Below are 26,657 nucleotides of genomic sequence, written 5' to 3'. Positions count from 1 at the left end.
CGCCTAAATGATTATTTTTGTTTTGCCGCTGTCGGATCATTGTTCCTTATTTAGTTCAGACGTATGTCTAGGGTAAAGTCCATCCAAAGCTTCACAGGAAGGGCATTCTCCTCAACCAACTAATAAGAACAGTAGTGAGACATAGCCCATAGATCTACTGTCCCCACTACCTTAGTAACTGAGCATTTTATAGTCTTGGATGTCTATAGCATCACAACAGCCTCCTGAGGCAAAGATATCTCCATTTTATGGATGAGGAACAGAAGCCCAGAGAGGCTAAGCAATTTGCCCAAGGTCACAGAGCATGTCTTTGGAGGAAGCAGTGATCTGAACTCAGGTCTCCCAAATCCCATACTAGTGCCCTAACCATTGGGACATCTTCCTTCTATTCATGTGTAGATCTCCAAGTACTTTATAAAAGAAGGTAAGTATCATTGTTCCCATCTTACCAATGGAGAAATTGAGACACCAAGAGGAGCAGTGACTTGCCTGCTGTCATAGGGCAGGGCAATAGCAGAGCCAGAAAGAGCATCCAAATCACTGACTCCCAGGTTCATGTCAGCAGAGAATGTGCTATATTTCTACTTCTGTCGTTCAACTGGACTCCACCAGTGACTGGGCTATGTGCGTAGGTTCAATTTTTAAGGGGTGTTACCAGATTTGCCTGTTACTTTGGGGTATGCTCATTTATTAGGGTTACTCTTCTGGGGGGAGGGGTTCTGTAATTCTATCAATGTACTGCTCGTGCCGCTTGTGTTCTCATGCAGAGCTCTACTTCTCCCTTCTGCAAGTTCCCTCCCAGTGGAGCTATCCTGCAGGACCTAGGTTCCCCAGGGCTGGGCTCTTGCAGCCCCAGAATTAGACGAACTGTGTTAATCAGCACTCCCAACCTGACCCATTATATGTCCCTGGACTCAGTAGGCTGGGTCGAGCAGCACTTCAAAGCTGTCACCCTCATATGCCATGGGCACCACACCAGAATAGAGTACACCTGAGCAGGCTGGGTCAAGCAGCACTTTCAATCTGCCACCCTCATATACCCCTGGATGCAGCAGGCTGGGTCAAGCAGCACTTCCAAGCTTCCACCCTCATATGCCCCTGGTTCAGAACGTCCCTATCCTCACTTTCACGTTACAATTGTTCTAGTACTAACCCACTTGGATGAGCAAACACCACAGGATTTTTGGGCGCTGCAGGGTTCTTTAGCTTAGGTACATAGAGTGTTGCTGCAGAGTGAATGGGGAAGCCAAAAAGCACCCATGAGAGGGAGAGGGAGAGAGAAGCAACCATGAAAGTTATTTATTGCCAGGTAATAACCATATAAGGGGAGCCAAACAAACAAAACAGTTATAATATTAAATCTAACTTAAATTTGATTATATGAGTCAGGTTTAGAAAACGATAACTGATCACACAAGTCAGGGTCAGAAGGCTGTACCTAGAGAGAGAGAAAAAGAGAGAGAGAGCGAGAGCTGGGTTCTCACCACTCTGTGAAGCTTAAAGTGATCGGGGTTCCCAGGTGGTGGTGGTAGATGAGGGTTCAGAATGCTGGAGACAGGCAGAGCCCCCAGCATGACCAGTCAGGAGAAGATGAAGTCCCAATGGAACTGATGCAGATTTTGGATCCAGGCATCAGAGCACTTACTTGAGCATAGGTAGGGGTTTTTGTAGGGAAAGAACATGGTTCAAGGCAGAACACTAGATTTGTTTGTAGGTAAACTGATGGCTCAAGGGAATATACCAAAGTTGTTTTGTTCAGGCTAGACAACAGGAACTGATCATTCCTGGCTATGGGCGGTGTTCCTTCGTGGGAACTCACAATGCAATTAGGGGGCTTCAGTAGTTTGGATACCACTAAAGGATTTATTACTAGAATTGGTCTGATCACTACTGAGCTGGTGGGGTGCAGATGTGGGTTCATTAACATCTAGAGCAGAGATTCCCCATCATGCATGGCTTTCCTGCTTTTCTGGTCCCAGAGTTCAGTGCGGTACTTGCCTTTTAATTTCTGTTCTTCATTCTGTATGCTAATGGAGATGCCTCCCTGTCCCATCTTTGAGGCAAATGAGTTTCCTTAATCCTGTCACTCTTGTCTGGAGGGGTTTAGGTGTCTCTTCCACCACCTGTTTGGTTGCTTTTTGTAAGTCTTTCTTTTGATTGGCTTTGGTTCAAGCAGAGGCTGGGGGTGAAGAGGGGGTCTTTCATGAGTCAGACAGGCTGGGTACTGCGTCCTGGTTCCGCAAGAACACAGAGCTGATAGCTAACGGGGGGCCACCATGACTGGAGCTAAGCTGGGGGATGACTCAGAGGAGCTGCTACATTAGTGAATCCTGACTTCCCTGGTCATATTCTCTGTTTTGGGTTATCACTAACTTCTAGTACTGCCCGTCAGGAAAGCTGCAGCCCTCTTCGCACAGCTACTACCTGCCACCTCCCCCATGCATTTTTGCCACTGTTAATGCCAGAGTACCACTAACAGCAAATTAGCCCATAGTGTTTATATTGCAACCTATCAGTGTTCATTGATGATGAGTGTTCCCCATAGTTAAATCACCCATCAGATATTAATTCCATTATATCCCTTTTCAAGAGGTTGTCAGCATAAACATAATCCCATCCGCGATAAGAGAAAACATGCACTTTGAGCTATGGTACTTCTAACAGTAACAGCAACAACTATCTGATTGAATCAGGATTTAAGAATGCTTGGGGAAAGCACTGAGTTAATCCATTGTGTTGCTTTATAGGCTTATCCGATATGCACTTTTGTTTCAGAAGAAAAAAAGAAACTGAAAGAAGAGAAGCGCTAATAAGAGAAAAATGAGTATATCTGAGAGGCACTGAAGACTGAGAGCAGAAAGGAGAAGTTGGGGCAGGTCCTCAGCTGGTGTTAACTAGTTTACCCTCATTGATTGCAGTAGAGAGTCACTAATTTACACTAGTCAGAGATCTAACTGTAGTTTTCCCACCCCTTTATTTTCTTTTCTCATTACAAAGAAAGAGGGGTCTTGTGGTTAAGGCATGGGACAGAGAATCAGATGTTTTGCATTCTATTCCCAGTTTGTTTTGTGAGATCTCAGGTAAATCATGAGCCCGCTCTGGCATCAGTTTCACTAAGTATAAAATAGGGATAACAATATTTACCTACTTCACAGGACTCCTGTAAAGTGTAATTCATTAATATTATTTTCAGGGCCTCACCCAAAGCCCACTGAATTCAGCAAGAAGTGGGTTCTATTGACTTTAGTTGCCCTGGGATCAGGCCCACAAGGATATGTCTATACAGACCACAGATCTGTGCAGACTGGGTTGACAGACTTGGGTTAGCGGTGCTCTAAAAATAGCTATGTGAAGTTGCAGCCCCCTCCCTAGGCTTCAGAGGCTGAGCTTCAGCCGGAAGCAAAACCTCAACTTGTTTTTTCCCTATTTTAGCCTCTGATCCTACCTCATTTTCACTGGCATTCACGATGTTAGATGTCCAATCGCTGCTAAACTTTTAGTAGCCATGAGTGCAGGGAACTGGACTAGATGACCTCTTAAGGTCCCGTCCAGTCCTATGATTCTGTGATTCTTCTTCTTCTCCCTTGTTTCTCTAGCGAATATTAAATATTGTAGGAATATTAAAGAAGGTTTATATTAAACATGGTTTATATGAGAACTGATTTATTAATTTATTGTTAATTAATACTTTATAACTTAAGATTTATGTTAAAAGTAAATTTGTGATTCCCAGCATTTAGCCTCTAACCTGCAAGCCACCAGCTGTGTCTGTGTAAAGCCTGCTCAAAGAGATACTTGGTATAAAACTTGTTAAGCTCAAAGAAATACTTTGTATAAAACTTGCTAAACATTAATTAACTCTAAGTAAGCCAAAACAGTAGCTGTTATAGTGTATAGATAGAGACTCCCACCCTCTGTAAGTTTTCATCTCACTTTATCTTTGCTTGTTAAAAGACAGGGAGTCTCACATAAATTGGTAACACCCCAAAAGGTAAAGAGACAGTGAAATAAATGTGATTAAGATAGAGAATGTATGTAAATGCATGCCTAGTTTAAACAATGAATGAATGGTTAGGGAGTCACCAGCCTGAAGAATTCAGTGTCGGCTGAAGAAGGTGTCAAGTGGGATCAACCAGATGACCCCCGGAGGGCAAACTGGAATCCACCCACCACACCTCAAAGGAAGGAAAAACAAAACATCTAATAACATGGAGCCAGCCATCTGCTGATTGATTTAGCAACAGCAGAATGAAGCGACTCCTATGAACTAACATAGGGAAAAATCCCTATAAAACTGGACTCTAAAGACTGAGGACTTTGAGTCTATGGTTCTGCTGCCAGCCTCCAGGAGCATCAGATGCATCTGACACAGACTCGGCTCCATCCTCATGACCAAGATACCTGGCCAGTAACTTGGCATGAGCAACATCTAGGCTGGTAACTATAACATCTATACAGAACCTGAATGAATGATTGTGTGGATGAATATATGTGTGTGTGTGTGTGTATAAGGAATAAGTAGTAATAGAAACAAGTAGGAAAACATTGTCTTTTGTTTTGTTATGGTATTTACAATAAATGTGGCATCTTTGCCTTATCCCTCTTAATAAGATTCTGCTGGTTTTTATTATATTGGTATAACAATATCTGGGGAAAAAAACAGGACAAGAATGATAAAAAGTGACAATAAACAGAATCTTTCCAGAATCTCTCAAAATGGCACCATCACCAGTATCCTTTTATGGGGGTTTAGTCATGCAGAAAGAGAAACTCACATTATCTTACCAGTGCTGGTTCTACTTTTTCTGGTTGGCGTGATGGCAAACCTGCTCATCATCATCAGTCATCTGTGCTCGGAAAGCCTTCTGAACCCCAAAGAATTTTCTCATTTGTGAACTGTGTGCTGTGAATCTTACTTCTTCACAATGTTTGCCAGGGGCACTCACAGCCTCATGACCCTGCAGTTTTGTCTGACAATATTATTTTTTAACTGTCCACAGCAGCCTCCAGGTTTTCACAAAAACAAAAAGGAGTCTGGTGGCACCTTAAAGACTAACACATTTATTTGGGCATAAGCTTTTGTGGGTAAAAACCTGCACTTCTTCAGATGCATGCAGTGAAAATTACAGACACAGGCATAAATATATGTTGGCACATGAAGAGAAGGGAGTTACCTTACAAATGGAGAACCAATGTTAAAGGCCAATTTAGTCAGGGTGGATGTGGTCCAGTCCCAGTAACTGATGAGGAGGTGTCAATACCAAGAGAGGGAAAATTGCTTTTGTAGTGGGCCAGCCACTCCCAGTCCCTATTCAAGCCAAAATTGATGGTATTAAGTTTGCAAATGAATTGTAGCTCTGCAGTTTCTCTTTGAAATCTGTTTTTGAAGTTTTTTTGTTGAAGGATGGCTACTTTTAAATCTGTTATTGAGTGTCCAGGGAGACTGAAGTGTTCTCCTACTGGCTTTTGTATGTTACCATTCCTGATGTCTGAATTGTGTCCATTTATCCTTTTACATAGAGACCATCCGGTTCCACCAATGTACATGGCAGAGGGGCATTGCTGGCACATGATGGCATATATCACATTATGTCAAGTATCAGAGGGGTAGCCGTGTTAGTCTGGATCTGTGAAAGCAACAAAGAATCCTGTGGCACCTTATAGACTAACAGACGTTTTGCAGCATGAGCTTTCGTGGGTGAATACCCACTTCTTCAGATGCAAGTGGTGGAAATTTCCAGGGGCAGGTTTATATATGCAAGCAAGAAGCAAGCTAGAGATAACGAGGTTAGATCAATCAGGGAGGATGGGGCCCTGTTCTAGCAGTTGAGGTGTGAAAACCAAGGGAGGAGAAACTGGTTCTGTAATTGGCAAGCCATTCACAGTCTTTGTTTAATCCTGAGCTGATGGTGTCAAATTTGCAGATGAACTGGAGCTCAGCAGTTTCTCTTTGAAGTCTGGTCCTGAAGTTTTTTTGCTGCAGGATGGCCACCTTAAGATCTGCTATTGTGTGGCCAGGGAGGTTGAAGTGTTCTCCTACAGGTTTTTGTATATTGCCATTCCTAATATCTGATTTGTGTCCATTTATCCTTTTCCTTAGAGACTGTCCAGTTTGGCCGATGTACATAGCAGAGGGGCACTGCTGGCATATGATGGCATATATTACATTGGTGGACGTGCAGGTGAATGAACCAGTGATGGTGTGGCTGATCTGGTTAGGTCCTGTGATGGTGTTGCTGGTGTAGATATGTGGGCAGAGTTGGCATCGAGGTTTGTTGCATGGGTTGGTTCCTGAGCTAGAGTTACTATGGTGCGGTGTGCAGTTACTGGTGAGAATATGCTTCAGGTTGGCGGGTTGTCTGTGGGCGAGGACTGGCCTGCCACCCAAGGCCTGTGAAAGTGTGGGATCATTCTCCAGGATGGGTTGTAGATCCCTGATGATGCGCTGGAGGGGTTTGAGCTGGGGACTGTATGTGATGGCCAGTGGAGTCCTGTTGGTTTCTTTCTTGGGTTTGTCTTGCAGTAGGAGGCTTCTGGGTACACGTCTGGCTCTGTTGATCTGTCTCCTTATTTCCTCGTGCGGGTACTGTAGTTTTGAGAATGCTTGGTGGAGATTTTGTAGGTGTTGGTCTCTGTCTGTGGGGTTAGAGCAGATGCGGTTGTACCTCAGTGCTTGGCTGTAGACAATGGATCTTGTGGTGTGCCCGGGATGGAAGCTGGAGGCATGAAGGTAGGCATAGCGGTCGGTAGGTTTTCGGTATAGGGTGGTGTTAATGTGACCATCAATTATTTGCACCGTAGTGTCTAGGAGGTTGGCAAACCTCGATGCCAACTCTGCCCACATATCTACACCAGCAACACCATCACAGGACCTAACCAGATCAGCCACACCATCACTGGTTCATTCACCTGCACGTCCACCAATGTAATATATGCCATCATATGCCAGCAGTGCCCCTCTGCTATGTACATCGGCCAAACTGGACAGTCTCTAAGGAAAAGGATAAATGGACACAAATCAGATATTAGGAATGGCAATATACAAAAACCTGTAGGAGAACACTTCAACCTCCCTGGCCACACAATAGCAGATCTTAAGGTGGCCATCCTGCAGCAAAAAAACTTCAGGACCAGACTTCAAAGAGAAACTGCTGAGCTTCAGTTCATCTGCAAATTTGACACCATCAGCTCAGGATTAAACAAAGACTGTGAATGGCTTGCCAATTACAGAACCAGTTTCTCCTCCCTTGGTTTTCACACCTCAACTGCTAGAACAGGGCCCCATCCTCCCTGATTGATCTAACCTCGTTATCTCTAGCTTGCTTCTTGCTTGCATATATAAACCTGCCCCTGGAAATTTCCACCACTTGCATCTGAAGAAGTGGGTATTCACCCACGAAAGCTCATGCTGCAAAACGTCTGTTAGTCTATAAGGTGCCACAGGATTCTTTGTTTATATCACATTAGTAGATGTGCAGGTGAATGAGTCTCTGATGGTGTGACTGGGTCCTGTGATGGTGTCACTAGAGTAGATATGGGGACAGATAAGGCAACGGCGTTTGTTAGAGGGATTGGTTCCTGGGTTAGTGTTTCTGTGGTGTGGTGTGGAATTGCTGGTGAGTATTTGCTTCAGGTTTGGAGGCTGTCTGTAATCAAGAATTGGCCTGCCTTTCCAGGCCTGTGAGAGTGGGGGATTGTTTTCCAGGATAGGTTGTAGATTGCTGATGATGCGCTGGAGAGGTTTTAGCTGGGGGCTGTACGTGATGGCCAGTGGTGTTCTGTTATTTTCCTTGTTGGGCCTGTCCTGTAGTAGGTGACTTTTGGGTACCCATCTCACTCTGTCAATCTGTTTCCTCACTTCCCCAGGTGGGTACTGTAGTTTTCACAATGCTTGATAGAGATCTTGTAGGTGTTGTCTCTGCCTGAGGGATTGGAGCAAATGCGGTTTTATCTTAGGGTTTGGCTGTAGACAATGGATCATGTGATGTGTCCTGGATGGAAGCTGGAGGCATGTAGGTAAGTACAGTGATCAGTAGGTTTCCGGTATAAGGTGCTGTTTATGTGACCATTGCTTGTTTGCACTGTAGTGCCCAGGAAGTGGATCTCTTGTGTGGACTGGTCCAGGCTGAGGTTGATGGTGGGATGGAAATTGTTGAAATCCGGGTCGAATTCTTCAAGGGCCTCCTTCCTTTGGGTACATATGATGACAGACTGGACTTCTACACAGAGTGCTTCCGCAGACATGCACAGACTGAAATTGTGAACAAACAGCATCACTTACCCTATAGCCTCTGGTGTACAGAACGCAATACAATCCACAGCCTCAGAAACAACTCTGACATTATAATCAAAAGAGCTGACAAAGGAGGTGCTGTAGTCATCATGAACAGGTCAGATTATGAATAGGAGGCTGCTAGACAACTCTCCAACACCACATTCTACACACCACTATCCTCCGATTCCACTGAGGAGTATCAAAAGAAACTACACCGTCTGCTCAAGAAACTCCCTGCTACAGCATGGGAACAAATCTACACAGACACACCCCTAGAGCCCCGACCAGGGGTATTCTATCTGCTACCCAAGATCCTTAAACCTGGAAATCCTGGATGACCCATCATCTCAGGCATTGGCACTCTTACAGCAGGATTATCTGGCTATTTGGACTCTCTCCTCAGATCCTACACTACCAGCACTCCTAGCTATCTTCGAGACACCACCAACTTCCTGAGGAAACTACAGTGCATTCATGATCTTCCTGAAAACACCACCCTGGCCACCATGGTGAGCTGATGATCAAAATCCTCAGTATTTGCCATCATGTATCATCCAATTTGTGTGTTTACTTTTTTAGGTCAAAAATGCTGCCACTTAGTACATTATTGCAGCTTCCTATGTACTGCTTCACTAGAAAGCAGCCTCTGCTCTGAGCCCTTTGCCCTAAACTTTACAGAATAATCATGATGGCTACTCATCTTGTGGACTCCTTTTCTCAGCATGGTTTTTCCTACATCAAGATGTTGTAGGTATCCTGATACATGAATCTCTGCATTCCTTCCTAGCAAGCCCTCAAAACAGTGGTCACACACAGCATCGTGCTGGGAGCTTTTTATGTGACTGTGGGGCTTCTTTGGATTACAGGAAGTTTAGAACTCAGAGACCCGTCTAATAAGACTGCCCTCGCCATATTTCCTGCCTTTTTTGACATTGTCTATTTTACCATGCCTTCCATCTTCAACCCCTTCATCTATGGCTGGAGAAACAGTGATATGAGGCATGAGCTCTTGAAACTACTGAGGAGGCGGTAACTTCTGGATGTCTCTTCTCTTGTTAGGGGGACCAAAGCGCAAACCATGACTTCCATTGGTGCTGCAGCAAATCAGAAAGGCTTGAAAAGGGCACATGATGGCTTCTTGCATATGAAGCCAGTTGACCACAGGGCTTAGGGTAAAAAAACAAACATAACATGGTATTTGTTTATAGCTGCATGTAAAGAACTGCACACAAGAAATCATTTCCAGTGAAAAACAATAAGTTTTATTCATCCTATAAGGCCCAGTGTTACATATTCTTCAGTGACATCTACTAGCACTTGATTAACTATTTACATAGAGAGAGCACTCCAATAACAGTTATCAGGTTGGCCCAGCAGTGTTTATTGAGCCCTTTCTTGATATTGGGTAGAACAAAAAATATTGAGTGAAGCAGTGACAGCCAGTTAGATATGTCTGAGCCACAGCTGAAAGGTGCTAAAGCCATTGGTTTCAAAGGGGAGTTTACAGGGGTACTCAGAGTGAACATGCACCTTGTAAGACTGACTCCCTGAGAGAAGCCCTCTCAAGAAATAGCCCACAGAATAGCACTGGAGGGCTATGAAACCACCACATTATCTTATTTTTGTGATTTAAAGAGGAGCTGAAAAGAACTGGAATACAGGTGCCTCTCCTCCCTCCAGCAGGGACAATGGACACACAGTATTTGGTACTTCCTTTTGTTTTCAGTTCTAATTTTCATAATAGAGTAATATATTTTAAGGCTTGAATGGATCGCTTTGATCATCCACAGAAAATAGATTAGAATTCATTGAATTCCATCAAGCAATTCCTCCATCAAGTTCAACAACTTCTGGTTGAACTGAAGTGTATCTTTTAGTAAGATAGCCAATCTTGATCTAAAGCCGCTAGGTATGGAGGCTCCACCACACCCCTAGATAATCTGTTACAACAGTTAACTATGCTCCATGTTAAAATGTGCACCTCAATATTTAACATTTGCACTGGGTTTTGATTGGGTTGCAATATACGTGGTGAGCGAACGCTATCGTTTAGATTGATTCTGGGCCCCTCCTTCCAGTTTTTCATCACTATTTCAAGTTATATGCATGTGGCTGAATATACTTTATACATACAGGAGGGGAAAAAGGAGAAATAAAGACTGGTAGAATAAAACATTAATTGAATAAATCATTATAGAACAAATACAACATTTATAAGGATTTACTGGAATTTTTATTCTATCAGATCTATTCTGTTCTAGATTGTGTTTTATCTTCTATACAAACTCTACTGTTTATTAAATATTTACCTTTTATCACTGTCCAGCACAAAATGGTAACTATGGTCCAGGTAATATGATAAACTAACAAAGTCGTTGCACTCAGATTTCCAAGAAAGCTGCCTACACATCTTAACAAAGTTTAGTTTATTAATTATTAGACATGTTATCCTTCTGAGGCCAGCTCATTCACTTACGTTGTCGTACCAATGTGCTAGGTTCAGCTGAGCAAGGGACTTCTAGTTTTGTAGGATTTTGCTTTTGGCAGCTAATGTTGCTTATAGCAGGATTTTTCTTTGAATGTGAGTTACTTAAATCCTTGAGTTTCTTAATATGTCCTAGAATATAAATCAGTGGGTCTCAAGGCAAATCTGTTTTCTTTATAATTATATTAAATCTCTCTATAGCTTAACTCAGAAATATTTAACTAGCTGGAATTTACAGAGTGCACTGAGCAGTGTGTCAGTTTGCTATATCACATTTCAACCATTTATGGGTTAGATACACAACTGGACCGAATTTACATTGGCACAGCTGAGAAGAGCAGAGGGGAAAGTCAGCTCTGTACCCCGATATGCTCCCTGTGGTGACAGGAGGGCAGGAAAGGGTAGAGTAAAAGGCTTAGCTTCCCCTTTAGGACAGTTTTCTGCCTGCTTTGTGTTTCCTAAGATAGCATTAGGCAAGTGCAGAACAGGTTGAGAATATGGCCCAATATCTCAGCTCTCCGTTCCACATCTTTTTTGGTGTCCAGTAAGTGTGTGTGGGACTATGTATGTGTAGATAAATGGAGGATGTCCATGTGCGTGCACGTGTGTGTTCCAAACGAGGCTCATTGGGCAAGGAAACGGGAACTTGGATGAGGAGCCTGGAGGGTCAGTAGATCAGGGTGAGGAGCCAATGGTGGAACAGGGACAGACTGGAGGGGACAGGGCAGAAAGGATCAGGCTAGGGGGAACAGGGGCAGAAGGGTCTGTGAGCACTAGAACACAGTCCTCTCCACAACCCGGAATGCACACCAAGATTTCTGAGACTCATCATTCCTCTGCTGTCAGCAAATATCTTGGAAACTCATTGGTAAAGGGGGTGTGCTTGAATTCAATTGCCAAATCTGGTACAAAAACTCTCCAAGGGATAATGGATTTTTCAATGCAATTTTGCCGTGAAAGATTTCATTTCTGCTCTCATGGTTGTGAAGAAATCTTTGAACATGTGACCTGAGCGTAGCAAATTTACTTCTCAACCATCAGAGCATAAAAAAAGCACCAGCTCCTTAGCCGTGCCAATTTACATCAGCTAAGAATATAGCTCATACTAAATATAAGAGCAAGACCCTCAGCTGGTATAAATAAAGAAGTTCCATTAAGTCGATAGAGCTATGCCAATTTACCCCAGCTGAAGATCTGGCTCAAAATGAATAACTAACTAACTATCCATATTGCAATTAAATATCCACATAACTACATACCCCACAGGTACTTGTAGTTGCAGCTTTACAAACAATTAAATAACCCTAAAACTGGAGATGCTATGTATGGACTTTTTTGCTTCTTAGTAGGATAGATATTCCCCAAAACCTTAAAATTGTTTGAAACAGTTCTAAGTACTGTATCACAATCAATGGACCAAATTCTTCTCTCAGTTACACTGGAGTAATGTGGAGTAACCCCAGCAGTCCACCTTCAGACATGGACACACCTTCTCCAAAAGTTCTGATTCAAAGCCCAAAACATGGCCCAGTGCTGTTGCAGTCTACTGACTATTCTGATTTTTGTACATTGCATCAAAACAAGGAAAGAGAGCGGAGTAAGAGAAAAGGAAAAGTGAAATATTTTTCTTGGTGTATTTGCCTCCTTCACTGCATAGGGTGAAGCCCAAAGACTTTATTTAAAATCTAATGGAAAATGAATAGATGTTAATTTTTAATCTTCTGAGATTTTAAAAGGCAGAAAGGGCAATTAGGCACCCACATTCCATTGTAATTCACTGGGATTTAAGTTTCTAAAACTCTTAGTCCTGTTTGAAAATCCCAACACTGAGGTTCATTTCCCATTCTAAAGAAAGTATTTTTCTAATGAAAAAGAAGATTGATTTCAAAAGGAAGCTCTAACTAATCTAGATTGTTTATAAAAATAAAAAAGTTTCAAAAATAAGAAAACCCGGTTTTCAACCAAAAATTGATCTTTCTTGTCTTAATACTTATCAGTTTGAAAACACCCACATACTACACAGCTTTCTGAATTTTCCACCTGGCCCCATCAAGGAGGTTAGAGAGATTTCTAAGGCAGAGCTCTGTTAGGCACTGGGTATGACCTAAGTCCCATGAACTTGTAGCAACTTTTCCCACAAAGTACACAGTTGTAACATTATTGATTACAGAAGTCATAGACAAGGAAGAAAGATAGGAAGGAGACCACTTATCAAACCTGCAAATGTTGCTTTCACAAACCAAACATATATATTAAGGGAGGGCAGCCCAACAGTTTCCCTTTTCAAAAATAAACAGGCTGTGTGCTATTTCTGGAGATACACACAGATAACAAGTCGGCAATTTGCAAAACTAAGTATTTTCTTCCAAACTACACAGGACACAACCCATAGGGGAAATTTCAAATATATAAAAATGTCACCCTTTTTGTTCACAAATGCACAGCCATATGTTGGGAGGGGTAATATTCTTGGTGAACAGGAAAACCTGAAGGGATATTTATAACTGCAGCCACCCATTTTAGATGCACTTTCCCCCTTTGTAGACTGAGTACACAAGGCCACTATCAGGGCCGGTGCAACCACTAGGCGAACTAGGCTGCTGCCTAGGGTGCCTAGTGGTTGAGGGCACCTAAAAGCCGGCTCAGGGGAGGAGGTGGAGTGGGGGTGAGCTGGGGCACGGGGGCGCAGGGAGGGCTGCCCGCAGTAATGGGTGGGGAGGGTGCACAGGGAAACCGCTCCCTGCCCCAGATCACCTCCACTCTGCCTCCTCTGCTGAGCACACAGTCCCCGCTCTAAGTCTCCTCTAATCAGCACCGCAAGCCTGAGAGGGGAGGAGAATTAGAGCGGTGCCGGCGTGCTCAGTGGAGGAGAGCTGGGGAGGGCTCCCTGGGCTGTGTTAGCTGCCGCAGAGGGGGCGGGGTCAGCTTCCTTGGGGGGGGGCTCCCCGGGCAGGGTTAGCTGTTGTGGAGGGGGGCGGGGCTCCCCAGGCGGGGTTAGCTGTCGTGGAGGGGGACTCACCGGGTGGGGTTAGCTGCAGGGGGGGGTAGCTGCTGAGGGGGGGTTCCCTGGGTTGGGAGTGGGCTGGGTTAGCTGCCGCAGGGGGGTGGGGCGCCTCTGGTGGGAGAGGTGGGTAGGCGTGGTTAACTGCCTCGGGGGGGCGGGGTTAGCTGCATGGGGGTGGCGCAAAGTGGAAGTTTCACCTAGGGCACAAAACTTCCTTGCACCAGCCCTGGCCACTATTGAAAATCTACCTGAAATTCACAGATGTTACAATTTAAAAATTCCAAAGATTTTTCAAAGGCATAAAGTGCACTGGGGCACCCAATGCCCAGATACCCTCTGGAGCAGAGAGGGAATTGGGCTCCACAGGTGAGTCTCTAAGGCACAATGCCCCCCAAAGCGATCTCTGGGGTGATACAGCTTGCTGAAGGCACCGTGTATCCCATTTAGAACTATTAGGCTCATAAAAAATTCCATTATGCCCGTTGAATCATGTCAGAGTTTTGATCTGCGCCCTTTAGACTGCCAGAGAGTAGAACACCACCCTACAGAATACTAGTTAGGAGCATTTATGCTGCACTCATGCACTTGCAATTTTTGCAGACACTGCAGCTAGCTTATATTTCTCAGGGGGCAAGCTGAAGGAATTCATCTGTAGGTGCTTCTTTGGCTAGTTTTTCAGGACATTTGGAAGGGAGGAATAAGAAGAAATGAGTTCAGCACAATCAAAGCCAAAGAGCTGGAAAACCCATCATAAATTGTTAAAGAAATTAAGCACAGCTGGGAATGCTGGAACTGCAGGCCTCCTAATCAAGCTCTGCTTTCTATTAATAATTCATTAATTTCACCAATGTGTGGGCGAGTTGCTCAATGGTTAAATGAAATAAGTTCTGTTCCAGGAATTTAGAATCCAATAAAGTGCTGAGACAGGGAAGCATAGTTTGCAGAGGGAATGGCTAAGAACACACACCCTCATGCCTCCAGTCCCCCCTCACACGTGATGAGTTACACAGAAAAATGTTGACTAGGATCATTACCTCCATGCCATGGATAAAAGTATGCCTGTTTTATACAGTGGAGGTTCCTGAGGGTAGGTTTGAGTCAGAGAAAGCGTGTTTTATTTTTATGCATCACTGCTATAAACTATTCTCTGAGCATACCTTATATACATGCCCCCAAAGCACAATGCTGTTCTGTAGCTGCAATGTTTGCCACAGAATCTATCCCTTGCTACACAATCATTTTCCAGAATCTCAGTTTTCATTAGAAAAGAATGCTTCTAGCCCTTGTGGCTGTGTGGAATACCCTGAAAAGGTGAACAGAGAGTAACTGATGGTGTGGTTGAATCTGTAGCCACCCTGCAAAAATAGTTCTGAGGGTGCAGAGTTCATGGCAGCATTAACCCAGGCTCTTGCCTGGGTTTTAGTCCAAAACCACCTATCATACACATACAAAAATCTTTCACCCATGTTTATACATGCTTTGAATCCAGGCTTGTTTACACAGCTGGGGAAATACGTTAGGGGTTCGCACAATTTTTTTTAGCAGCCTCAGAGTGTGGCCATTTTAGTTTTCTAACTCTTGCTGGTGGCCGCCCAGACAATTTTTCCTAAAATACTTAATTAACTTTAGGAAAAACAAATAAATATGCACATATACATATCCAAATCAGTAATTTATTTATATAGGGTTGGTTGGTTGGTTTGTTTTTTTGCAGACTCCATAATAAAAATAACATACAATTGTCTCTATTCTTTACTGGATCTAAACAGAATAGAAACAAAAATAAGGTGCTTTGCATGTTCTTGTCTTTTTTTATTGTTGTTTCTTTTGCTTTTTTGGTTATTTTTTTTAGACTTGCTAGCTAGTAAGTCTGCTTCTGTGAATCCTGATATTTGTATGTTTGTTAATATCACTTTTCACAGCACCAGACTTGTTTGCTAGCTGGAAGGCAGTGAAAAGTGATATTTACAAACACAACTATCACTTTTCACAGCAGACTTACTCAGCCCTGGCAAGGCGGGGGACAAATTAAGCCTTGGATGGGGAGGTGGGTAGGGAGGCAGCAGGGGCGATGAGGGGAGTAGTGAGTCTGGGGGATGCAGCAGGTCCAGTGGTGATGAGTGGGGTGGTGAGCCTGGGGATGGAGTCCTGTGGCTGAGGGATGGAGTCCGCTGCTGCACAGCCAAAGCCCGGAGCCCAAAATCCCACGGTCAGAGCCCGTGGCTGGAGCCCACTGCCGCCCACCAGGGTCCAGGGCTGAAGCTAGAAGCCAGAGCCCCACAACCCCCAGGAAGGTGAGGAAACTCACACTGGCTGTCTGCTCCTCTGGTGTTTTTGGATCCAGAAGGGGGCAGGGCCCAACTCCTCCTGGCAGCCCCAGAGGAGGGGCTGCTGCTTTGCTCCCATCTCCCAGTCACCACGCAGGAGGCTGTGGCCGCAAGAAAAGCCTCTAGTGGCCACATTTGAGAAATGCTGGGTTGGAGCTAGGGTTTTGCTTCAACATGGGCTCTAATCCACCCCACCTTGCAGTGTGGATGCAGGATGAAGCCCAGGTTACAGAACTTGAGTTCTGATAGTCCTCCAATGCCTTCCCATGATTCCCTGCAGGCTATATTTTCCTGCTCTTCTAACCTCACTCATTTTCTTTGCACGAGAAGTCACCTGCCAATTTATATGCAACTGGGCAGTGTTCAAGATAGGGTAGTGGACTGGGTCTCAAGAGTCCTGGGTTCAATTTCTGACCCTGGCACCGGTCCACTACTAGGTGATGTTGGGCAATCATGTCTTGTTCTGTGCCTCAGTTTACCCATCTGTAAAATGGGGATAACAATACTGGCTTCCCTTGTAAAGTGCTTTGAGGCCTACAGATGAAAGTGCTATATAAGAGCTAGGTATTAATATATTCTTCTGCGCAGCCTGCTGCATTTCTGCACAGCTCAAACAGTGCTAGAACAATAGCGCCTGATCACCGTATGCTATTAGTTGGACACAGGTGCACACCAAGGTTCTGGTGGACCTGTGGTTAGAGCAGGACAAAACTCAGAAATTTTGGTTCATGAAAAATTTAGACTTTTGGAAATCTCCCATGAACTGTAAATTATATATATTAAAAAAAAGTGTTTAGGAAACACCACCATATGGTTTTTCCACAATGAAATAAGCTCCTCGGGCCTGACAGCTGCTGACTGAAATTGACATGACATGACTGTCAGTTTCACCACTGCTATTCAGTTGTAGACAGCCATCAAACTGACAAGAATCACGTCTATTTCACTAAGGAGATTCCAGGTTCTGTGGCTTCAGGGAAGTCCGCAGTGCAGACAGCCTTGTGGCTAGGGACCTCGTGGCTCCCACATTCCCTATCCAGCTGGCTTCCCAGGCTGCCCAACTCTCAAGTCAGCTGGTTTTCCAGGCTGCAGGAGTCGGACAGCCCAGGGAAGTGGCTAGTCCAGGATTTGGAAGCCCTGGGATCCCCAACTCTGAGGCAGTCCTCATGGCAGGACTACCCTGAAGCCACAGACACTGGAAGCCTGTCCCAGGACTTCCAGGCTCCAGGGTCTATGGCAGGAGCCTGGAAAACCCAAAAGCCTCCCTGAGAGTGCCCCCCTCTAGGGCACTCAGGGCTTCCAGGCTCCTTGCTGTGGAGACAGGACTTCCAGGGCTTATATGATCTCTATTGGCTCCCTGTTGGCCTGGGGAAAGTTCTTTTAACCTGACATGTTTCTGCAAGCAGCTCTACCTCTGGTCTGAGTTCAGCATGCACCCACATTTGAGCGATGTATCCCAAATCGTCACCTGTACAAGAGCATCTCCGAGAGACTGGCAGAGGAGGGGATTACGTGGATGATAATTCAGTGAAGGAAGAGCGTTAAAAACCTGAAGGGTGCGTGTCGCAAGGCAACAAACAGCAACAGCAGGTCTCGAAATGAAGGGCATGTCTCTACTGTGAGTATGTGGCAACCTGGGGTGTAAATCTATAGCACCCTCCTGCACTTTGCATACCGCTGTTTCAAATACTTTTAGTGCCTGGCAGCAGGGTCCATAAGGACATTTAGTCCTTGGCATGCTAGAGCAATGTAGATTTACACCCCAGCTTGCCACAAACTCACTCACTATATATACAAATCCTAACTTTTAACCCACCCCTACTACAAGGAATTTGATCAAGTGCTTGACACTGTCTCCAACATGGAGCCCAGTGTCATGCATGATGGGCTTTTGAGACTAAATGGTCTTATTTTTGGACAGAGGGAGGAATTAGCAGAGCAGGAAGAGACCCTGGCAGTAGAGGAACCAGCAAAGCTAGAACAGATCCTGAAGCTACAGCAGACCAGGCAGGCACGGAGGCTGCAAGATGTCCTCAGCCTGGAATCCAAGAATCCAAGGGGCCAGGGAACAGACCGGAGAGGAAGCAATATCAGAGCCACAGCCAGGTAAGAGGACATTGATATCTTTGTTACTGTTGTGGGGAAATTGCAGCATGAGTGGGAGGGTTTCACTGGTTTATGACCAATGCAATTATTGTTAGGGAGGGTATCATGTGCTGTGTAGCAGCTTTTGCTTCAATTGAGGGCAGAAGCTATGGCATTTCCCTGTCCTACCTTCCTTCCCCTCCTGACCATGTGTGATCCACCATGGATTCCAAGCAGGGGAAGGGGGAGACATTGAAATGTCTTGGGGAGGGGAGTTTGAAAAGGCACATCTGTAGTAAGTGAGTTTCTGCATCTGTAGTCCGCATCCTGTTTACATTCACCTGAATTTCACTAACCCACTTTAGTCACTGAGTTGCTGATCATTCTTCAGGCAACAAAATACCACCTTCTCATAGACAGAAGGTCTTCTACCAGAGGCCTGGACATTTTATTTCCCCTTCCAATCTCCGGTAGATCTAATTCCAATGTCACCACTGCACCAACTACTGTTAAGAGCATCCTGGTAAAAGTTCCCTTGCCAGTGGGTCCCAAAACAAAACAAACCAGTAAAAAAAAATCATTTCTTGATATTTTTCCAAGAGACACATAAAATATTTACTATATTCTTGGTGGGCTAGTGACCTCTGTGGCAAACCCAGGACAAATGGCTACAAAGGGAGGGGTAGTAATTAGTTCCAGGGGGGTTAAAAGGCCTCTCCCTATCCACTGAGGAGAGATAGCCATGGGGAAATAAGGTTCAGCTGGAAAAGGAGTTACCAGGGAACTAATTAGGTTCAGCTGGCCCCAACTACTGGAGACCTTTTTAAATCCTCCCTGGCATGGAAGCAGGGGAGTGAGAGAAGCTGCCAACAAGCTAGGTGCAGCAAGGCTCTGAACCCTTCCAGCAAGGAAGAGTGCACTCTGTCCCCAGAAGGGGAGAAACCCAGCACAAGGGACTGACTGACTGACTGAGGGAGGGATCAGCCAGACCCTGTGCGACCTGGAAGGATTTTGCTTTGCCCAAGCCTGTCTCTCCAAGGCTAAAAAGGACTCAGCCTGCTGAGGAGAAGCAGGTACTTTGCCACACCTCTGATTCAGCTACCATGGAGCAGACAAAAGTTGAGGGATGAAATAAGGACATTCCAAGGGGACCAAAGTACCAATCTGTGGCCTTACTGTCACTCGGAGTGTTAAATGGGAGAAACTTTTGTCTTTCTTTCCCTGGATTAAAAAAAAAGTGCTCTTTGTTGCCTTTGAAGCAACTTCTACTGCTTTTGGACCAAGCCAGCCACCCCATGCCTCTTGGAAAGAGGCGCCTGAACCAGAGGAAGAAAGGAAAAAGAGTCAGGGATGACCTGCTTCAGGACATGTTCAATGACATTGGCCACAGGTCAGATCTGCAGCTAGAAGTCCAGAGGCAGCTGTTGGAGCAGGACAGGAAGAGGGAGGTGAGGGACAGGAAAGAGATGCCAGACTAGTGTCAGACTACTTTGTGCATGACAGGGCAATGGGGCATCGTGACCAACAGTAGGAAGCAAAGAAACTCTTTGAGCAGCTGCTTAGCCTGATGGCCAGCGAACAGCCAAGCCCAGCACCAGCACCTGCTTCATCGCCAGTGGAGGTTGCAGACAAAAGTGACTGAGAAGCAAGCAAGAGCCAAAAGAGCTTTAGTTGACTCTATTGACAGGCTAAGAACACTTCCACACAGTTGCCCAAGAAGAACGGACAAGTTCTCCACTATACACCACAAAACAATTCCTAGAGCAGCTCAACTTAATGCAGTTCTAAGCACCATGGCTACGCACCCAGAAATCCCAGTGCCTACCTCAAACTATGGTAGCATCAGTGTGGATGTGGCTATCTGGGTATGAGAAGTGACTTAAGAGCATGGACACTTGCAAGTGTGCATGGCTAACTCAGTCACCCATATCTGAGTGCCCAGACTTGGGTAAACTCTGCGGTGAAGACATACCCTGAGACACATGGCCCCATTCACCTCAGTGGGGAGTTAAATTTGACAGTTTAAATGCCAACATTGCCAACCATTTCACTGCTGATCATTTTGCAGAATCTCCAAGCTAATGTGCATGTGCCACATTCCCTGACTGCCTTTCAAGGTACCAAAAGCTCTAACTACCCTGGCCACTTCCACGGTGTTCTATTTATTTAGATTTATTAATATCTTTCTAGTCACCCATCCTATGCACTGGGTACCCATCCCATAAATTAACATATAAAATATAATAGAAAGATTTATTTGCATATCATCAATAAATAGTCACCTTCTCCCTATAACCTTCAGTCCACATCCTTCCCAAAAGTCTGGGGGAAATACAGACACACAACATACCTGAATGGTTAACAAATCTGGCCTCCGGCTGACCAATGGGACAAAGGAGTTCCAAAGCTGAGGACCCCCCACATTGCTGACTCCCCTTTATAGTGAGGAACTCCTACTCAAGTGGTCCCATCTGGAACTGTCTGGCACTGGAAGGGACAACCCCTTAGATAAGCAGATACCAAACCATTCAGGACTTTATAGGTTAACATCAATAACTTGAAATCCACCTGGCAATTTACTGGCAGCCATTGCAGAGCCCAGGGGCCAGGTGTAATTTTCTCCCAGCATGGAATTCCAATTAACAAGCAAGGAATCACATTTTATACCAGCTTCACTTTCCAATTGTCTTCCAGGTGTAACAGCTATGATGCAGCCATGCATTGTCTTTACGAAAGTATGCAAAAGCATAATGAAAACTGAGAATGGCAGGAAGGAGCAACATAAAATAAATTGAATTAAATATCCAAATAAATAATAATAAATCTGCTACAGGGCAGATAGTAATATTCATCTGCAGATTTAATGTATTAAAAACCTAAATTTTAAAATGTAAATGAACCTGCCACAGAACTTTGTCTGCCACACGATAGTGCTGCTGAATCCAGGAAAATTGCTGCTGGAATTTAGCCAGTTATGAGAACATGGAGGCTTTGGCCATGTGTCCCTTTCAGATGTCACCAGTTTTCATAAACAAGCATATATCAAGTCTAACACTCAGGCAGCATAATCTCTGCAATCCTCTTCATTTGGCTGTATGTGTCAGCCCAGTGTTCTGATAATGAATCCAGTGTTGAATCTGGCAGTACTATAGAGACACCCGCCAAAGACCGGGTCAGGGATGATTTCCCTGATGTCCTTATTTCATCCACAAATTCCTGTTGCTGGCTTCTTTCTTATTTCTCTCGCGCTCTCATTTTTTCCCAAAGAATACCTGGCATCAATTCTTACATTGCTGTATCATCTCAATTCCTTTTCCTCTTACTTTGCTTTTTTGTTCATTATTTATTAGCTGTAATGTTTTATGGAATATCTTTGGAGTAATATTTTTCCCTCTTTGCCTTTTTCCATGCCTCATTCCTCAAACATGAGCTATTTGTCCTTTTTCAGGAAAGTTAAAATCAGGAAGGTCTAAGCCACTCCAGGAATCCTGGATGCTCTCTGACATGTATAAACTAGGAGCTGTTACAGTTGGCAGTTTCCAAGGAGCACCGTTACTCCTCCATGTGAGAAAACGCATATCCCCCTATATTATCTCATCATAATTTCAAGTACATGCAATTCCCACGACCAACAGCTCTCCCATCCACCTTACAACAACTTTCAAAATGCAATGGAAAACACTTGCATGAACTGTGTCATGGCCACTTAAATTCAATTGCTTTTTTCTCATTCAGGTCCAGATTCTGATCTCTCTTCTTACCAGGAGGGTCTTATATTGCAATTAATGCCACAGGGACAACTCATAGAATAAGGTCCTACTTGATATAAGGGCAGCAGAATCTGGCTCATCATAATCATTTTAGCAGTGTCTCTGATTTACTGAGCTAGGAATAAAATGCTTATTGAAATGCTAAAGAAATGTAAACGTTACGACCTTTAGTCTCGTTTAAGCTAAGCCTCCTTTACAGTATTCGGGCAGTCTGAAGTGGGTGTAAATGGACGCTAATGTAATAGAGAATCAGGTCCTAAGCTTCTTATTCTATATCACATGTTAAGCAAGGTTGGGCCTGTTAGCATGGGATGGGAGAGCCCCCAGAAGAAATCCAGGGTGCTGCAGAAAGGCTGACAATTCAGTAGGTGTCACTCTTCCCTCTCAGCAGCATCAAAGCAGTGTTTCAATGCTGTGCTGCCAGAAGTGTTGTCTTTCAGATGTGACATAGGCTGTAAGGTCTTTGGGACAGAAATGATCTTTTTGTTCGGTGTTTGGACAGTGCCTAGCACAACAGGGCCCTGGTTCCCAACTGCAGCTCCTAAAAGTGCTATTGCAATATAAATAATAAACAAAAACATATCCCCACCAACAAATAACAATCAGATCCCATGGCATGTTCAACAGCAGCACATTTTAAGCCAATGCATGTGCATAAGTGTTTGCAGAACTGGAATCATGGCTTGGGATCCTTTAGGCTTAATAATCTTATATAAATGTCAGATGATATAACTATTTATTATACCCTGCAGGCATGGTTCTATCACTTGACAAGCTGCTGAGTCCATGCAGGCAGCGTGATTACTTTGCAAGGTAATTTCTTGCACCTTATCAACACTTGACAACAGAACAGTTACCGATACTAATCAAAAGCAGATTGTAACTGAAAAATGAACAAACTGAAAGCTTTCACTATTTGTGTATTTTAAACATATTATTGCATTTTCAGGTTACAGCTCTCACTGAAAGACAAATGAAAAGGCTTGGTAATTAGAGATTTTTTTAAATTTAAACATACGATTCATATATCTGTGTCTTATTATGTGTATGTACTGTTCCTGTCACAAAGAGGTCCTGATCTTAGATGGAGCCCATAGGTGTCATTTTAATAAAAATAATAAGTAATATTCATAAAGATAATAGTTCTACTCTTCCCCTACCTCTGTTCAGCCCAGAACAGCAAAGCACTTAAACACAGGTGTAACTTTAAGCACCAGAGTAGTCCCAATGACTTCATGTGCTTAAAGATACAAACATGCCTACACGATTGCTGAGATGGAGCCTTAGTTTATATATCTCACTTCAGATTGCGAGGTCAGAGGCACAGGGATCATGTACTCTTGCCTAGTTCATTGTGGGTAATACCATAAACAAATAACAAAGAAATCACAGGTTCACACCTTCGTATATGTGGAGAAATTAACAGAACAAAAACATTAGACTAGAAATAGTTGTTTTAGCCTATAAAACACTGTATGAAGTGTTTTCTCCCCTATTTTTCACTTTAACAGTTCATACAAATGCAATTTTGGGCACCATAAGCCATATTTAGCATGCTGTAGTGTCACCATGGTAACGGGTTTTGCTTAAACATAGCAGAATATGTAAGTATGGTCTAAATTAGCTGAAGAAAAGAGAGGCAATACTGAGAGCTCACAGAAAGATTGCAATTACTGTTTACCATACAATGAGATTTCAAGTGTGCGTATTTAAACATTTAGTTCTTTTCAAAAATAATTTCCTGGACTTTCTGACTTGTTTTCCTTTCATCATAAGCCACTGATTAATATAATGGAAAAACAACTGGAGTCATTAATAAAATGTGTGTGTGTGTGTGTGTGTGTGCACGTACACACTGTAGTTTAACAATGCATTTCTTTGTACATACACTGTGCTGCTTGACACTGGAACTATCTTACCCTTAGAAGGCTAAATTCTTCTAGTGCATCTTGGATCAGTCTTTCAACTAATCTACAGACTGAGAGTCACTTAGAAGATTTCTCCCATGTTGCAATTGTATTTCCTAACTAAGGATGGGTTAAATTAAATTTGGAAGAATTTATCCAGAAACATGGGGATAAACACAGACCCTTCCCTTATATAGACCCTTCCCAAACTGTAGCAATAACACCACATACACTAACTTAGCCCTGGTCTACACTACAAAATTATGTTTGTATAACTACGTCTCTCGGGGTGGGGGAATGAAAAATCCACCCCCCTGAGCATCACAGTTATACCAACCTAACTCCTGGTGTAGATTTCTCCCGTTGACATAGCTACTGCCACTGCCTTTCGGGGAGGTGGAGTACCTACACCGGTGGGAGAAGCTCTCCTGTTGGCATAGGTAGCGTCTTCACTAAAAGCTATAGTGGTGCAGCTGCGCCACCGCAGCGCTTTAAGTGTAGACAAGCCCTTAGAATTATAGCCAAATAAAAATAGCACTTTTAACAGCCCCCCTGTGCCTGAGCCCGTTTCCTGATAGCATACTGAAGAAGTGCTGTAAATCATGCCCCGCTACAAAGAAATTCTAGGATAATCTATGATCATGATTGGCTCTGGCACTGAGCAAATTCAGTCTTCACTTTGCAATAAAATGAATTCGACTGGGCAAATAAAACTTTTTTTTTCTTCCTAAAGGCCTATACGTAGCAAAATGCAGTCACGGGGAAGATGGGTGAACAATGCAGCACTGGGACACACTATAGATTTATAACATAGGACAGTATGGATTTATAATGGTGATTCCAGAGATTTTGCAAATCTGTCCTACAGTCCCAGCATGGATATTGTCATTTTTGGACTGACGATGAAAAAAAAATTTGTGGGAGTGGAATAAATGATGAAAAGGAAAAAAATAAAGCCAGCAGAAACATTTACTCTCACAGTGTTTGCCAAGGTCTGGAATACTTTCCCTGAAAGTATTATGAAGTGTGTGTGTGTGTTGAGAGGGGGGAGGAAATGGACTAGATGACCTCTCAAAGTCCCTTCTAGCCCTACGTGTCTATGATTTAGTCTCCAATACCACTCAAATAATCTTTACATTTAATTGTTTTCTTTATATAACGTCTCCACGTTGGCGCTGATGGCATGTACATATTCAGGCTTTCCCCAGTATAGTTACCACTCATATTCATACAGTATATAAAAGTCTGATTATGGTTTTCATAAACAATATGGTGCTAAGATACCAGATAGGATGACAGGCAGATTAGAACAGATCAATCTACCTTGATCTTGTTTCCATTTGGAACAATTGTTCCTCAGCTTTTCAGGGCAATCTCAGGTTTTCCATCTGTTCTGCTTATTATGGGATATGGAGTCTTGCTAAAAAGCAACAAAATGCTCCCATATGCCCGTCAACTGTCTTTAAATGCTAAACCCGAGAGGGAGGCAACTAGCTCTAAATTACTGGGTATACTTTCAAGGACAGTATTCCTGGGCTTGGCAAACACCGGTCCAGGAGAGTAATTCAAACAACAACAAAAAGCCTGTGTGTGGGAGGCGGAGTACTCGATTGCCTTTTCTTATGCCCTTTCTTTATTCTGGCTCTTTTTAGGAAGAGAACCAGTGATTCCAAACCTCCAAGGCTGCAAAACCAACTCATCCAGCAAACCAAGGGACATGTGGCTGTTATTCCCAAGAACTGGTAGACAAAGACCCAATGCTTTATATCATCAGAAACCTTGTAATCCCAATATAGTGATGTCCTTAGTTGAGACAAACACATGAACATCTACTGCTTGGACTAAAGGACCAGAAACTTAGAGGCAGCAGCAGACCCATTAAGCTCTTACAGATCCTGCTACCCAAAGAGGCCAGTGATCAACACTGGGTTAATGTGACTTACAGAAGCTTTCAAACAGTAAAAAACATTCACCTCGGCTTCAGAGAGTTTGGTTTCATGCTACTGGAATTATAATGAGCAGAAGGAAGCAGGGCAGAAGGATCACTGCGAAGTTTAAAGCTGCACGTAGTTATTAAATGATTATTTCCAGTATTTTCAATGTCACTGAATGTTAACCCCATAGGTGACATTTTTTCAGTTGTTTCACCATACGTAAAGACATCAATATTTTTGCCCTTGGCTGTGTGGTTCCTGGTCTCAGCACAAGCTGAGAAGTGCTGACATTAAAAGCATTTCCTGTTTTCACATGCAGGAGGGGCTAAAACTGCCCAATGAAGTTAGGAGGAGAAAACAACAATTCAGGGGAGAAAGTGTTAATGAAGTGTAATATTTTCTCCAATTGACTCCCCTAGACATGAAATCGCTTGTGACGTCAGGAGCGAGGGACTCAAACAGGTTCTCAGGCTTGGCTAGGAGGCACAAATCACAGCAGAAGTACAAATATTAACAGGATTTTAAATTTGAATGAGCTACTGAGGAGAATGACACCCACCCGTCAAGGTCCTGGTGCTTAGATTGGTATTTTGGCATAGCTCTGCTCAGTGCTGAAAGGCCTAAGTGGCTTTGAAGTCTGTCTCATTTTCGGATGTGACTTACGCATTGACTTTCACTGAGACTCAGGCCTGATCTGTACTTAAAAGTCGGGGGATTGGAGTGGATTATTTGGCCAGTTCTTTTGCCGGTATAACTTACTCCATTCAAGGAACTGGTATAAACTCTCTCCCCTGCTAGTTTAGCCGGTCTACTCTTCCCAGAGGCGGCTCCAGGCCCCAGCACGCCAAGCGCGTGCTTGGGGCAGCAAGC

General features: G+C 43.8%; 1 long non-coding RNA gene across 4 annotated transcripts; it reads left to right on the top strand.

Annotated features, from left to right (window-relative positions):
- The first annotated feature begins 16,275 nt into the window (after positions 1-16,275).
- On the top strand, positions 16,276-25,797 carry LOC123372037. Of its 4 annotated transcripts, XR_006580057.1 has the most exons (6): positions 16,276-16,316; positions 17,498-17,647; positions 18,013-18,197; positions 22,699-22,759; positions 22,896-22,932; positions 25,506-25,797. It is a non-coding gene; the product is annotated as an uncharacterized LOC123372037 (long non-coding RNA). The 4 variants fall into 4 exon arrangements; XR_006580055.1 differs by lacking the exon at positions 22,699-22,759; XR_006580058.1 differs by lacking the exon at positions 22,896-22,932.
- The last annotated feature ends 860 nt before the right edge of the window (positions 25,798-26,657 follow it).

This window comes from Mauremys mutica, chromosome 5 (genome assembly GCF_020497125.1).
Source record: "Mauremys mutica isolate MM-2020 ecotype Southern chromosome 5, ASM2049712v1, whole genome shotgun sequence".
In the NCBI taxonomy this organism is placed as follows: domain Eukaryota; kingdom Metazoa; phylum Chordata; order Testudines; family Geoemydidae; genus Mauremys; species Mauremys mutica.
The sequence above is the reverse complement of the archived record's forward strand: the minus strand, read 5'-3'. Positions and strand labels throughout refer to the sequence as shown.